Source organism: Hyla sarda, chromosome 13 (genome assembly GCF_029499605.1).
Source record: "Hyla sarda isolate aHylSar1 chromosome 13, aHylSar1.hap1, whole genome shotgun sequence".
Classification (NCBI taxonomy): Eukaryota; Metazoa; Chordata; class Amphibia; order Anura; family Hylidae; genus Hyla; species Hyla sarda.
Window position 1 is genome coordinate 9,577,443 of NC_079201.1, and position 17,558 is coordinate 9,595,000.

Here is a 17,558-nt window from a genome sequence, read left to right on the forward strand (position 1 = left end):
TACACATATTACTATACACAGGGGCATTATTACTGTACACATATTACTATACACAGGGGGTATTATTACTGTACACATTACTATACACGGGGACATATTACTGTACTGTACACATTACTATACACAGGGGCATTATTACTGTACACATATTACTATACAACAGGGTGTATTATTACTGTACACATATTACCTGGTATTACACAGGGGGCATTATTACTGTACACGATATTACTATACACAGGGGTATTATTACTATACACATATTACTTTACACAGGGGGCATTATTACTGTACACATATTACTATACACAGGGGGGCATTATTACTGTACACATATTACTATACACAGGGGCATTATTACTGTACACATATTACTGATACACAGGGGGCATTATTACTGTACACATATTACTATACACAGGGGGCATTATTACTGTACACATATTACTATACACAGGGGGCATTATTACTGTACACATATTACTATACACAGGGGGCATTATTACTGTACACATATTACTATACACAGGGGGCATTATTACTGTACACATATTACTATACACAGGGGGCATTATTACTGTACACATATTACTATACACAGGGGGCATTATTACTGCACACATATTACTATACACAGGGGCCATTATTACTGTACACATATTACTATACACAGGGGGTATTATTACTGTACACATATTACTATACACAGGGGCATTATTACTGTACACAATTACTATACACAGGGGCATTATTACTGTACACATATTACTATACACAGGGGGCATTATTACTGTACACATATTACTATACACAGGGGGCATTATTACTGTACACATATTACTATACACAGGGGGCTTATTATTACTGTACACATATTACTATACACAGGGGGCATTATTACTGTACACATATTACTATACACAGGGGCATTATTACTGTACACATATTACTATTACACAGGGGCATTATTACTGTACACATATTACTATACACAGGGGGCTATTATTACTGTACACATATTACTATACACAGGGGCATTATTACTGTACACATATTACTATACACAGGGGGTCATTATTACTGTACACATATTACTATACACAGGGGGCATTATTAAAACAGTTATACCTGTATTTACTATACACAGGATTACTGTACACATTACTATACACAGGGGCATTATTACTGTACACACATTACTATACACGGGGCATTATTACTATACACATATTACTATACACAGGGGCATTATTACTGTACACATATTACTATACACAGGGGGTATTATTACTGTACACATATTACTATACACAGGGGCATTATTACTGTACACATATTACTATACACAGTGGGCATTATTACTGTACACATATTACTATACACAGGGGCATTATTACTGTACACATATTACTATACACAGGGGCATTATTACTGTACACATATTACTATACACAGGGGCATTATTACTGTACACATATTACTATACACAGGGGGTATTATTACTGTACACATATTACTATACACAGGGGCATTATTACTGTACACATATTACTATACACAGGGGTATTATTACTGTACACATATTACTATACACAGGGGGCATTATTACTGTACACATATTACTATACACAGGGGGCATTATTACTGTACACATATTACTATACACAGGGGCATTATTACTGTACACATATTACTATACACAGGGGACATTATTACTGTACACATATTACTATACACAGGGGCATTATTACTGTACACATATTACTATATACAGGGGGTATTATTACTATACACAGGGGCATTATTACTGTACACATTACTATACACAGGGGGTATTATTACTGTACACATATTACTATACACGGGAACATTATTACTGTACACATATTACTATACACAGGGGGCATTATTACTGTACACATATTACTATACACAGGGGGTATTATTACTGTACACATATTACTATACACAGGGTGTATTATTACTGTACACATATTACTATACATAGGGGGTATTATTACTATACACAGGGGCATTATTACTGTACACATATTACTATACACAGGGGGCATTATTACTGTACACATATTACTGTACACAGGGGGCATTATTACTGTACACATATTACTATACACAGGGGGCATTATTACTGTACACATTACTATACACAGGGGGCATTATTACTGTACACATATTACTATACACAGGGGGCATTATTACTGTACACATATTACTATACACAGGGGGCATTATTACTGTACACATATTACTATACACAGGGGACATTATTACTGTACACATATTACTATACACAGGGGGAATTATTACTGTACACATATTACTATACACAGGGGGCATTATTACTGTACACATATTACTATACACAGGGGGCATTATTACTGTACACATATTACTATACACAGGGGCATTATTACTGTACACACATATTACTATACACAGGGGGCATTATTACTGTACACATATTACTATACACAGGGGGCATTATTACTGCACACATATTACTATACACAGGGGGCATTATTACTGTACACATATTACTATACACAGGGGGCATTATTACTGTACACATATTACTATACACAGGGGGCATTATTACTGTACACATATTACTATACACAGGGTGTATTATTACTGTACACATATTACTATACACAGGGGGCATTATTACTATACACAGGGGCATTATTACTGTACACATATTACTATACACGGGGACATTATTACTGTACACATTACTATACACAGGGGGCATTATTACTGTACACATATTACTATACACGGGGACATTATTACTGTACACATATTACTATACACAGGGGGCATTATTACTGTACACATATTACTATACACAGGGGCATTATTACTGTACACATATTACTATACACAGGGGCATTATTACTGTACACATATTACTATACACAGGGGGCATTATTACTGTACACATATTACTATACACAGGGGCATTATTACTGTACACATATTACTATACACAGGGGGCATTATTACTGTACACATATTACTATACACAGGGGGCATTATTACTGTACACATATTACTATACACAGGGGGCATTATTACTGTACACATATTACTATACACAGGGGGTATTATTACTATACACATATTACTATACACAGGGGGCATTATTACTGTACACATATTACTATACACAGGGGGCATTATTACTGTACACATATTACTATACATAGGGGCATTATTACTGTACACATATTACTGTACACAGGGGGCATTATTACTGTACACATATTACTATACACAGGGGGCATTATTACTGTACACATATTACTATACACAGGGGGCATTATTACTGTACACATATTACTATACACAGGGGGCATTATTACTGTACACATATTACTATACACAGGGGACATTATTACTGTACACATATTACTATACACAGGGGGAATTATTACTGTACACATATTACTATACACAGGGGGCATTATTACTGCACACATATTACTATACACAGGGGCCATTATTACTGTACACATATTACTATACACAGGGGGTATTATTACTGTACACATATTACTATACACAGGGGCATTATTACTGTACACATTACTATACACAGGGGGCATTATTACTGTACACATATTACTATACACAGGGGGCATTATTACTGTACACATATTACTATACACAGGGGGCATTATTACTGTACACATATTACTATACACAGGGGGTATTATTACTGTACACATATTACTATACACAGGGGGCATTATTACTGTACACACATTACTATACACAGGGGCATTATTACTGTACACATATTACTATACACAGGGGCATTATTACTGTACACATATTACTATACACAGGGGGTATTATTACTGTACACATATTACTATACACAGGGGCATTATTACTGTACACATATTACTATACACAGGGGTCATTATTACTGTACACATATTACTATACACAGGGGCATTATTACTGTACACATATTACTATACACAGGGGCATTATTACTGTACACACATTACTATACACGGGGCATTATTACTATACACATATTACTATACACAGGGGCATTATTACTGTACACATATTACTATACACAGGGGGTATTATTACTGTACACATATTACTATACACAGGGGCATTATTACTGTACACATATTACTATACACAGTGGGCATTATTACTGTACACATATTACTATACACAGGGGCATTATTACTGTACACATATTACTATACACAGGGGCATTATTACTGTACACATATTACTATACACAGGGGCATTATTACTGTACACATATTACTATACACAGGGGGTATTATTACTGTACACATATTACTATACACAGGGGCATTATTACTGTACACATATTACTATACACAGGGGTATTATTACTGTACACATATTACTATACACAGGGGGCATTATTACTGTACACATATTACTATACACAGGGGGCATTATTACTGTACACATATTACTATACACAGGGGCATTATTACTGTACACATATTACTATACACAGGGGACATTATTACTGTACACATATTACTATACACAGGGGCATTATTACTGTACACATATTACTATATACAGGGGGTATTATTACTATACACAGGGGCATTATTACTGTACACATTACTATACACAGGGGGTATTATTACTGTACACATATTACTATACACGGGAACATTATTACTGTACACATATTACTATACACAGGGGGCATTATTACTGTACACATATTACTATACACAGGGGGTATTATTACTGTACACATATTACTATACATAGGGTGTATTATTACTGTACACATATTACTATACACAGGGGGTATTATTACTATACACAGGGGCATTATTACTGTACACATATTACTATACACAGGGGGCATTATTACTGTACACATATTACTGTACACAGGGGGCATTATTACTGTACACATATTACTATACACAGGGGGCATTATTACTGTACACATTACTATACACAGGGGGCATTATTACTGTACACATATTACTATACACAGGGGGCATTATTACTGTACACATATTACTATACACAGGGGACATTATTACTGTACACATATTACTATACACAGGGGGAATTATTACTGTACACATATTACTATACACAGGGGGCATTATTACTGTACACATATTACTATACACAGGGGCATTATTACTGTACACACATATTACTATACACAGGGGGCATTATTACTGTACACATATTACTATACACAGGGGGCATTATTACTGCACACATATTACTATACACAGGGGGCATTATTACTGTACACATATTACTATACACAGGGGGCATTATTACTGTACACATATTACTATACACAGGGGGCATTATTACTGTACACATATTACTATACACAGGGTGTATTATTACTGTACACATATTACTATACACAGGGGGCATTATTACTATACACAGGGGCATTATTACTGTACACATATTACTATACACGGGGACATTATTACTGTACACATATTACTATACACAGGGGGCATTATTACTGTACACATATTACTATACACGGGGAAATTATTACTGTACACATATTACTATACACAGGGGGCATTATTACTGTACACATATTACTATACACAGGGGCATTATTACTGTACACATATTACTATACACAGGGGCATTATTACTGTACACATATTACTATACACAGGGGGCATTATTACTGTACACATATTACTATACACAGGGGCATTATTACTGTACACATATTACTATACACAGGGGGCATTATTACTGTACACATATTACTATACACAGGGGGCATTATTACTGTACACATATTACTATACACAGGGGGCATTATTACTGTACACATATTACTATACACAGGTGGCATTATTACTGTACACATATTACTATACACAGGGGGCATTATTACTGTACACATATTACTATACACAGGTGGCATTATTACTGTACACATATTACTATACACAGGGGGCATTATTACTGTACACATATTACTATACACAGGGGGCATTATTACTGTACACATATTACTATACACAGGGGGCATTATTACTGTACACATATTACTATACACAGGGGGCATTATTACTGTACACATATTACTATACACAGGGGGCATTATTACTGTACACATATTACTATACACAGGGGGCATTATTACTGTACACATATTACTATACACAGGGGGCATTATTACTGTACACATATTACTATACACAGGGGGCATTATTACTGTACACATATTACTATACACAGGGGGCATTATTACTGTACACATATTACTATACACAGGGGTCATTATTACTGTACACATATTACTATACACAGGGGGCATTATTACTGTACACATATTACTATACACAGGGGGCATTATTACTGTACACATATTACTATACACAGGGGGCATTATTACTGTACACATATTACTATACACAGGGGGCATTATTACTGTACACATATTACTATACACAGGGGGCATTATTACTGTACACATATTACTATACACAGGGGGCATTATTACTGTACACATATTACTATATACAGGGGCATTATTACTGTACACATATTACTATACACAGGGGGTATTATTACTGTACACATATTACTATACACAGGGACATTATTACTGTACACATATTACTATACACAGGGGCATTATTACTGTACACATATTACTATACACAGGGGGCATTATTACTGTACACATATTACTATACACAGGGGGCATTATTACTGTACACATATTACTATGTACAGGGGCATTATTACTGTACACATATTACTATACACAGGGGGTATTATTACTGTACACATATTACTATACACAGGGACATTATTACTGTACACATATTACTATACACAGGGGACATTATTACTGTACACATATTACTATACACAGGGGGCATTATTACTGTACACATATTACTATACACAGGGGACATTATTACTGTACACATATTACTATACACAGGGGCATTATTACTGTACACATATTACTATACACAGGGGGCATTATTACTGTACACATATTACTATACACAGGGGGCATTATTACTGTACACATATTACTGTACACATATTACTATACACAGGGGCATTATTACTGTACACATATTACTGTACACAGGGGGCATTATTACTGTACACATATTACTATACACAGGGGCATTATTACTGTACACATATTACTATACACAGGGGGCATTATTACTGTACACATATTACTGTACACAGGGGGCATTATTACTGTACACATATTACTATACACAGGGGCATTATTACTGTACACATATTACTATACACAGGGGGCATTATTACTGTACACATATTACTATATACAGGGGCATTATTACTGTACACATTACTATACACAGGGGGTATTATTACTGTACACATATTACTATACACAGGGACATTATTACTGTACACATATTACTATACACAGGGACATTATTACTGTACACATATTACTATACACAGGGGGCATTATTACTGTACACATATTACTATACACAGGGGGCATTATTACTGTACACATATTACTATACACAGGGGGCATTATTACTGTACACATATTACTATACACAGAGGGCATTATTACTGTACACATATTACTATACACAGGGGGCATTATTACTGTACACATATTACTGTACACATATTACTATACACAGGGGGCATTATTACTGTACACATATTACTATACACAGGGGGCATTATTACTGTACACATATTACTATACACAGGGGCATTATTACTGTACACATATTACTGTACACAGGGGGCATTATTACTGTACACATATTACTATACACAGTGGGCATTATTACTGTATACATATTACTATACACAGGGGCATTATTACTGTACACATATTACTATACACAGGGGGCATTATTACTGTACACATATTACTATACACAGGGGCATTATTACTGTACACATATTACTATACACAGGGGGCATTATTACTGTACACATATTACTATACACAGGGGCATTATTACTGTACACATATTACTATACACAGGGGGCATTATTACTGTACACATATTACTATACACAGGGGGCATTATTACTGTACACATATTACTATACACAGGGGCTATTATTACTGTACACATATTACTATACACAGGGGCATTATTACTGTACACATATTACTATACACAGGGGGCATTATTACTGTACACATATTACTATACACATGGGGCATTATTACTGTACACATATTACTATACACAGGGGGTATTATTACTGTACACATATTACTATACACATGGGGCATTATTACTGTACACATATTACTATACACAGGGGGCATTATTACTGTACACATATTACTATACACAGGGGCTATTATTACTGTACACATATTACTATACACAGGGGCATTATTACTGTACACATATTACTATACACAGGGGGCATTATTACTGTACACATATTACTATACACAGGGGCATTATTACTGTACACATATTACTATACACAGGGGGCATTATTACTGTACACATATTACTATACACAGGGGTCATTATTACTGTACACATATTACTATACACAGGGGTATTATTACTGTACACATATTACTATACACAGGGTATTATTACTGTACACATATTACTATATACAGGGGGCATTATTACTGTACACATATTACTATACACAGGGGGCATTATTACTGTACACATATTACTATACACAGGGGACATTATTACTGTACACAGGGGCATTATTACTGTACACATATTACTATACACAGGGGACATTATTACTGTACACATATTACTATACACAGGGGGCATTATTACTGTACACAGGGGCATTATTACTGTACACAGGGGCATTATTACTGTACATAGGGGCATTATTACTGTACACATATTACCGTACATAGGGGCATCATTACTGTACACAGGGGCATTATTACTGTACACAGGGGCATTATTACTGTACACAGGGGGCATTATTACTGTACACAGGGGGCTTTATTACTGTACACAGGGGGCATTATTACTGTACACACATTACTATACACAGGGGGTATTATTACTGTACACATTACTATACACAGGGGCATTATTACTGTACACATATTACTATACACAGGGGGCATTATTACTGTACACATATTACTATACACAGGGGGCATTATTACTGTACACATATTACTATACACAGGGGCATTATTACTGTACACATATTACTATACACAGGGGGCATTATTACTGTACACACATTACTATACACAGGGGGTATTATTACTATACACAGGGGCATTATTACTGTACACATATTACTATACACAGGGGCATTATTACTGTACACATATTACTGTACACAGTGGGCATTATTACTGTACACAGGGGCTTTATTACTGTACACAGGGGCTTTATTACTGTACACAGGGCGCATTATTACTGTACACAGGGGCATTATTACTGTACCCAGGGGCATTATTACTGTACACAGGGGGCATTACTGTAGACAGGGGCATTATTACTGTACACAGGGGGCATTATTACTGTACACAGGGGGCTTTATTACTGTACACAGGGGGCTTTATTACTGTACACAGGGGGCATTATTACTGTACACAGGGGCATTATTACTGTACACAGGGGGCATTATTACTGTACACAGGGAGCATTATTACTGTACACAGGGAGCATTATTACTGTACATAGGGGCATTATTACTGTACATAGGGGCATTATTACTGTACACATTACTGTACACAGGGGGCATTTTTACTGTACACAGGGGGCATTTTTACTGTACACAGGGGGCATTTTTACTGTACACAGGGGGCATTACTGTACATAGGGGCATTATTACTGTACACATATTACCGTACATAGGGGCATCATTACTGTACACAGGGGCATTATTACTGTACACAGGGGCATTATTACTGTACATAGGGGCATTATTACTGTACACAGGGGCATTATTACTGTACATAGGGGCATTATTACTGTAGACATATTACTGTACATAGGGGCATCATTACTGTAGACAGGGGCATTATTACTGTAGACAGGGGCATTATTACTGTACACAGGGGCATTATTACTGTACACAGGGGGCATTATTACTGTAGACAGGGGCATTATTACTGTAGACAGGGGCATTATTACTGTACACAGGGGGGCTTTATTACTGTACACAGGGGTCTTTATTACTGTACACAGGGGGCTTTATTACTGTACACAGGGGGCATTATTACTGTACATAGGGGCATTATTACTGTACACATTACTGTACACAGGGGGCATTTTTACTGTACACAGGGGGCATTTTTACTGTACACAGGGGGCATTTTTACTGTACACAGGGGGCATTACTGTACATAGGGGCATTATTACTGTACACATATTACCGTACATAGGGGCATCATTACTGTACACAGGGGCATTATTACTGTACACAGGGGCATTATTACTGTACACAGGGGCATTATTACTGTACATAGGGGCATTATTACTGTACACATATTACTGTACATAGGGGCATTATTACTGTAGACAGGGGCATTATTACTGTAGACAGGGGCATTATTACTGTAGACAGGGGCATTATTACTGTAGACAGGGGCATTATTACTGTACACAGGGGGGCTTTATTACTGTACACAGGGGTCTTTATTACTGTACACAGGGGGCTTTATTACTGTACACAGGGGGCATTATTACTGTACATAGGGGCATTATTACTGTACACATTACTGTACACAGGGGGCATTTTTACTGTACACAGGGGGCATTTTTACTGTACACAGGGGGCATTATTACTGTACACAGGGGGCATTTTTACTGTACACAGGGGGCATTACTGTACATAGGGGCATTATTACTGTACACATATTACCGTACATAGGGGCATCATTACTGTACACAGGGGCATTATTACTGTACACAGGGGCATTATTACTGTACACAGGGGCATTATTACTGTACATAGGGGCATTATTACTGTACACATATTACTGTACATAGGGGCATCATTACTGTACATAGGGGCATTATTACTGTACACAGGGGCATTATTACTGTACATAGGGGGCATTATTACTGTACACAGGGGCATTATTACTGTACACAGGGGCATTATTACTGTACACAGGGGCATTATTACTGTACACAGGGGCATTATTACTGTACACATATTACTGTACATAGGGGCATTATTACTGTACACAGGGGCATTATTACTGTATACAGGGGCATTATTACTGTACACAGGGGCATTATTACTGTACATAGGGGGCATTATTACTAGCTACATTATTTTTACTGAATATACAAGGTAAAAGGGATGACTTTATGGAGTGGGATGAACAAACATAAGTTTACTGTAGATTTGTTTTAGGTTATGTTCAACCAGGTAGAAATCAAGCAGGAGCAAAAAAATGAATAAATAAAACAATAAATACCATAAATAAAATACAGCACAATAACCAAGAAACTGTGTATAGAGATAAGCAGGGCGCTGTGTGGTATGTTCCATGAGCTCAGTAAGGAGGGAGGGGAAGGACGCAAGTTTCATTTCTATGTAAACGAAACTTAGTGACCTGGCATAAAGCAGCCAGTAGGGGGAGCCCTCTATACTAGAATTAACCCCTCAATGTATTTAAGATTTATACAGGAGGTAACACAAACTCAACACAGATATTGCACTTGAACCCAGGACCTCAGCACTGCAAGACAGCAATGGATTATTTATATATGTGTGTGTGTGTGTACACCGCATATATATATTTATATACACACACACACACACATATATATATATATATATACACACACACAGTACTGCACATGCTGGGAGTTGTAGTTTTGCAACCCCCTCTCGTATGTAGCTTGCCCCTGTATATACACCCCCCCCCCCCCCCCCCCAAGGATAAAAAAAAAAAAAAAAAAAAAAAAAAACACATCTGCTCCCCCCTGCAATCACCGCTGGCCTCTCCTGCATCCTCTCTCGGCTATTAGAGGCCTCTCTATCATTGGGACATACACAATGACATCATTAATTGTGCGCCTATCGAAGGAAGAAATTCTTGCGGCCTCTAGTGGCCACAGCCACCGTCACTAGAGGCCGGTGTTCATGCTAGGATGCTCTAGGACACCTGTGGTGATGATATGCATTCCATGGCCACCCCTGACAGGTTCCCCCCACACTGATTGGGAACCATCAGCCTATGTTGCTGGCTGCAAGTTCTTCCACCCTGCTACATTACTCCTAGACCAGTAGTCTTCTGTAGACCTCCAGATGGTGCAGGACTACAACTCCCAGCATGCCTGAACAAGCAAGGTGCACAGTCTGTAGACAAGTCCTAGACCATACTTCGGTCAGATGCAAGTTTCTCCCTCCTCAGGAGCATAGTATCGCGGCATTATCTGGGCGGAGAGCGGCCGCACACTGCTACAGCTCCTGTTGTTCTTATCTATGACTATTGCTACCAAAAGGTTATTTTTTGTCTTCATTTACCTGATAAGCAAAGGAAAATCATCCAGAGCGACCTCAGACACCAATCAAAGCCTTGTCTCTGAGCTGATGCAACCTCCAGTATGGTCATTCCCACCAGCCTATGCCCTGAATGCTTCCAGATGAGGGTTCTTGCCAATTCCTGTAACTTATCAGATTTCATTTCTAATTCTTAGATGTCCCTGGGCTAGTAGTCCATACACTGCACACACACAGCAGAGGAAACCCTGTTCTTCTATGTTTTTGCAGCACACCCTAAGAAGCAGCAGCAGCATGCATGACATTATAGAGCAATCTAAGCTCGGAATCAAGCGAACCCAGAGGGAGAAATCTAATACTCAAACTATGGGCAGCAAGTAAACTGATCCCTCAGTGAGCTTCTAGTCTGTCTTGCAAAGACAAGCTGACCTGATGACCTCCTTTGATAACACAGTGAGGAGAATAGGGATACTGCAGAAGCAGTATTTGGGGGAGGTCACCGTACTGTCAAACATATCTGAAGGCAGACCACCGACCATGACTTCAGGTAAGCGCAAGATCACCATGCAAGAGTCCAAATATCCTTCAACAACAATGGGATTATTTCGGTGCTAAGAGAACTTCAGGACAACTGTGGACAGGTAAAATTTTGTTTAATATCCAGAATGCAACATGTTTCATGGGCCAAACCTGCTTCTTTAGACCAGTGGTTCCCAACTTTTTTCGCAACTGTACCCCCAAAGCATGAATGTGTGCCCACTGACGTGTGACCTTCCTCCTGCGCTGTGCGGCACCTCTGTACGTCATGTCACACGCCTCACCAGCAACCACGCAGCTCCCGTAGTCGCTGCGACCGTGATACTATTAACCCCTTAAGGACGCAGGGTTTTCCATTTTTTTCCTCATCACCTTTTAAAAATCATAATACTTACCATTTTGCACATAAAATTATATATGATGGCTTAGTTTTTGTGCCACCAATTCTTCTTTGCAGTGACATTAGTCATTTTACCAAAAAATCCACAGCGAAACGGAAAATAAATTCTTTGTGCAACAAAATTGAAGAAAAAAAATGCCATTTTGTAACTTTTGGGGGCTTCCGTTTCTATGTAGTACATTTTTCGGTAAAAATGACACCTTATCATTATTCTGTAGGTCCATACGATTAAAATGATACCCTACTTATATAGGTTTGATTTTGTCGCACTTCTGAAAAAAATCATAACTACATGCAGGAAAATTAATACGTTACATTCTCATCTTCTGACCCCTGTAACTTTTTTATTTTTCCGTGTATGGGGCGGTATGAGGGCTCATTTTTTGCGCCGAGATCTGAAGTTTTTAATCGGTACCATTTTTTTTTTATTGATCGGACGTTTTGATCGCTTTTTAATCCTTTTTTCATGATATACAAAGTGACCAAAAATACGTTATTTTGGACTTTGGAATTTTTTGCGTGTACGCCATTGACCGTGCGGTTTAATTAACTATATATTTTTAGAATTCGGACATTTCCACACGTGGCGATACATGTTTATTTTTATTTACACTGTTTGTTTTTCTAAATGGGAAAAGGGGGGTGATTCTAACTTTTATTAGGGAAGGGGTTAAATGACCTTTATTAACTTTTTTTTTTGCAGTGTTCTAGCTCCCATAGGGGGCGATAACACTGCACACACTGATCTTTTACATTGATCCTTGATCCCTGCAAACCCTTAGCTTTGCATTGATCAGTGTTATAGGCGGTAAATTGCTCAAGTCTGTATCTCAGGCTTGGAGCAATCAATCACCGATCGGACACGAGGGAGACAGGTGAGGGGACCTCCGCTCGCGTGGTAGCTGATCGGGACATTGCGATTTTATCGCGATGGTCCCCATCAGCCCGACTGAGCTGCCGGGAAGCTTTCACTTTCATTTTAGATGCGTCAATCAACTTTGATCGCCGTGTCTAAAGGGTTAATAGCGCGCGGCACAACGATGGGTGCCGCACACTATTAGCCCAGGGTCCCGACTATCATTAGCCACCGGGACCCACCCGGTATGACCCTGTTTTTTAAACTGGGACCGGGCGTACAGGTACGCCCTGCGTCCTTAAGAGAGCTGCCGCCACAATTCTCCGCTGTGTGCTGACAAATACTGGCCAATGTATGGCCGGTTATTGTCAACGCAACGGCGTACCCCTAGAGGTACACGCACCACCAGTTGAGAACCCCTGCTTTAGACACCTACGCAATGCTTGAGATTAGAACTATCTGTTGAAAACCGTGACAAGAGAATAAGCCTTTGTTGACTACACTGCATATCTCTAATATCCTAAGGGAGACTGACTATATCCTTACTGTTGTAGCTGTTGCGCTTTTTGACACCTTATTTCCAGCGTTTCCAAAGGCTGTCCAGGCATGCTGGGAGTTGCAGTTTTGCAACCGCTGGAGGTCTACAGTTTGGAGGCCCCTGTGCTAGGTTATTTCATAGATGCTTTAATCTGATGAGTTAATCTGCTAGCGAAGGACATAGCTGCTTGCAACCAAATGCCATCCAGGCATGCTGGGAGTTGTAGTTTTGCAAGGTCCAGAAACACTGCCTTATGCCCAGTTGTATGGCACAGGAAGCAGCTGTTCGGACCTTGCAGGCCACAAATAACATGGCTGGCTGTATGTGGCTCATAGTGAGAAGTGCCTACAAATAATAAATTATACCACTATATTCATGTCTGTGGCATGGAGTAAGATTTCATTTTAACATGCCACTATAAATATAAAAAAAAAAAAGGTACATGCTTGTGTTATAAAAGATATCACACAGGAAAACCGGCTTAAACAGCAAACAAATCTTTATTAAAATTAAATACCACGATCAATGTCAAAAGATAAGTGAAACTGAAAGTAAAGTAAGAACCGTGACTCTTCTGTATTGTACCTAAGGCCAGGTCCACTGCTTTCTGACCTCAATCTTTCTTGTTTCTTCAGGGTCTCCGGCCATCTTGGGATCTGCATTTGATGATCAAGCATAGGGAGACATTGTGCCAAAAATGATGATCTCTCACCGTAGTGCAAGTCATTATAAAAATTCACTGTACGGCTAGGTTCAGACTACGGAATTTCCGACAGAAATTCAGGTCGTAAAATTTCCGTCAGAAAGTCCGCTTGCTAAAATGTCTAGTGTAGTGAATGGGTTTCCGTTCACAAATTAACACTTCGGATTTTCCGCTTCACAAATTCCGCTTCGAAATTTCCGCCTGAAGAAAGGTGTTGCTCTTTCTTCAGGCGGAATTCCTCGCAGAACACATCGCAGTCTATGGGAGACTGCAGTGTCCGCGCGGTCCTAGCGCCAACTTATTCAGTCGGCGCAGGCGGAACTCAGAATCTCCGGGCGGAAATTTTCTGCCCCGAGATTCCGTAGTCTGAACCTAGCCTAAGGGGTAAACGGAGTATAATAAAGGCACTACATTGTTCCAAGACAGATTTACCTGAGACCAGAGCAACCATCTTCTACACCAGTGTTTCCCAACCAGGATGCCTCCAGCTGTTGCAAAACTACAACTCCCAGCATGCCCGGACAGCCAAAGGCTGTCTGGGCATGCTGGGAGTTGTAGTTTTGCAACAGCTGGAGGCACCCTGGTTGGAAAACACTGTTCTAAACAGAAAAACTTTTTGGTAAGGATGTGCCCTATTATATAGACACCAGGGATTCTATGGTGCATTTTTGTTGACACATGCAGAAATTTTTGTGAAAAACTCCAAAATATTGTGAAAAACTGGAAAATTTCTGTAATTAAAAAAAATAAAAATCTTATGGTGTACACTGTGCGGTAAAAGTGATGTTATATTCATTCTGTGGGTCAGTATGATTACGGCGATACCCCTTTTATATAGCTTTCTATGTTCTTTTTACTTTTCTGAGCAAAGTTCTTTTTCTGCCCTTCTTTTTCCAACAGCCATAACTTTTTTATTTTTCGTCCGACGCCATTGAGTAAGGGCTTATTTTTTGCCGGATAAGCTGTACTTATAATTTTTGCGATACGTGCTACCTTTTGATCTTTTTTTATTGTTATTTGTATTTTTAAAGGGCTTCAAGTGTGTGGGATAATTTACATTATAGTTTTATAGCACACGCCATTACGGACATAGCAATACCTATTATGTGTATGAATTGTGTTTTTGATCTTTTTTGGTGATCATACAGGGATTTTATTGCGAAAGGGCACTTTTTTTTTTTTTTTTTACTACTTCATACTGTTATTGAAGAACTTTTTAATTTTATTTGTTCCAGGTTATAACTATTCAGTAATACATATGTACTGCAGCACAGTATGACCCGATCACCTGCACACTGTACAGCCTCTGGCTGGATCTCACAGGCTTCCGTAGCAGGCAGACAGGAGGTCATGATCTGACCTCCTGCTGCCATGGCAACCCGCGATCGTAGCACAATGTCGCAGCAGGTGAACAGGGGGAAGAGCGCTCCCCCTGTCAACACCATAGATGCTGTGATCAGGCAGCTGCGGTGGGACTCCAGGTGTGATTGACAGCCGGGTCCCGCTGCCCATCTCCTGCGCTGCCCGCGGGAGTGCAAGAGATCGCTAGGACGTATGCATACGTCCCATTGCGCGAACGCGTCAGATGCTGGGACGTATCCATACATCCCATAGCAGGAAGGGGTTAATTCCCTACAATTTTTTTTCCCCCCACAGTATTTGCTAAGGTTTTCCTACAATTTGCTTTTTTTTAACACATGCTCTGACACACATGCTTTCCTCGGCTGAAATAATCCACCACATTTTCTGTGGAAACCTTAGTAAATATGTTGGGTTCTTGTTAAAAAAAAAATAAATAAAAAAAAAAAAATCTGGAACACGCCCCTTTTTTGGGTTTTCTTAGTAAAATGCAGCGTTTGTCGGGTTTTATCAATTCTGATGCAAATTCAGGCACAGACACTGATATTGCCGTGCAGTGTACTCAGACATCGCGGCTGCTCCACTATAAGAGTGCACTCACCGACTCGCAGGCCCTCTGTGTGGCAGCTTGTAGCGGCGGATTACTGCTGCGAGCAGGCCAGGG

General features: G+C 38.8%; 1 protein-coding gene across 2 annotated transcripts in view; it reads right to left on the reverse strand.

The window, feature by feature from the left end:
* The window catches only part of LOC130297561 (uncharacterized), a 50,564-nt gene that overhangs the window by 28,758 nt on the left and 4,248 nt on the right, over positions 1-17,558 (reverse strand). The window lies entirely within an intron of this gene.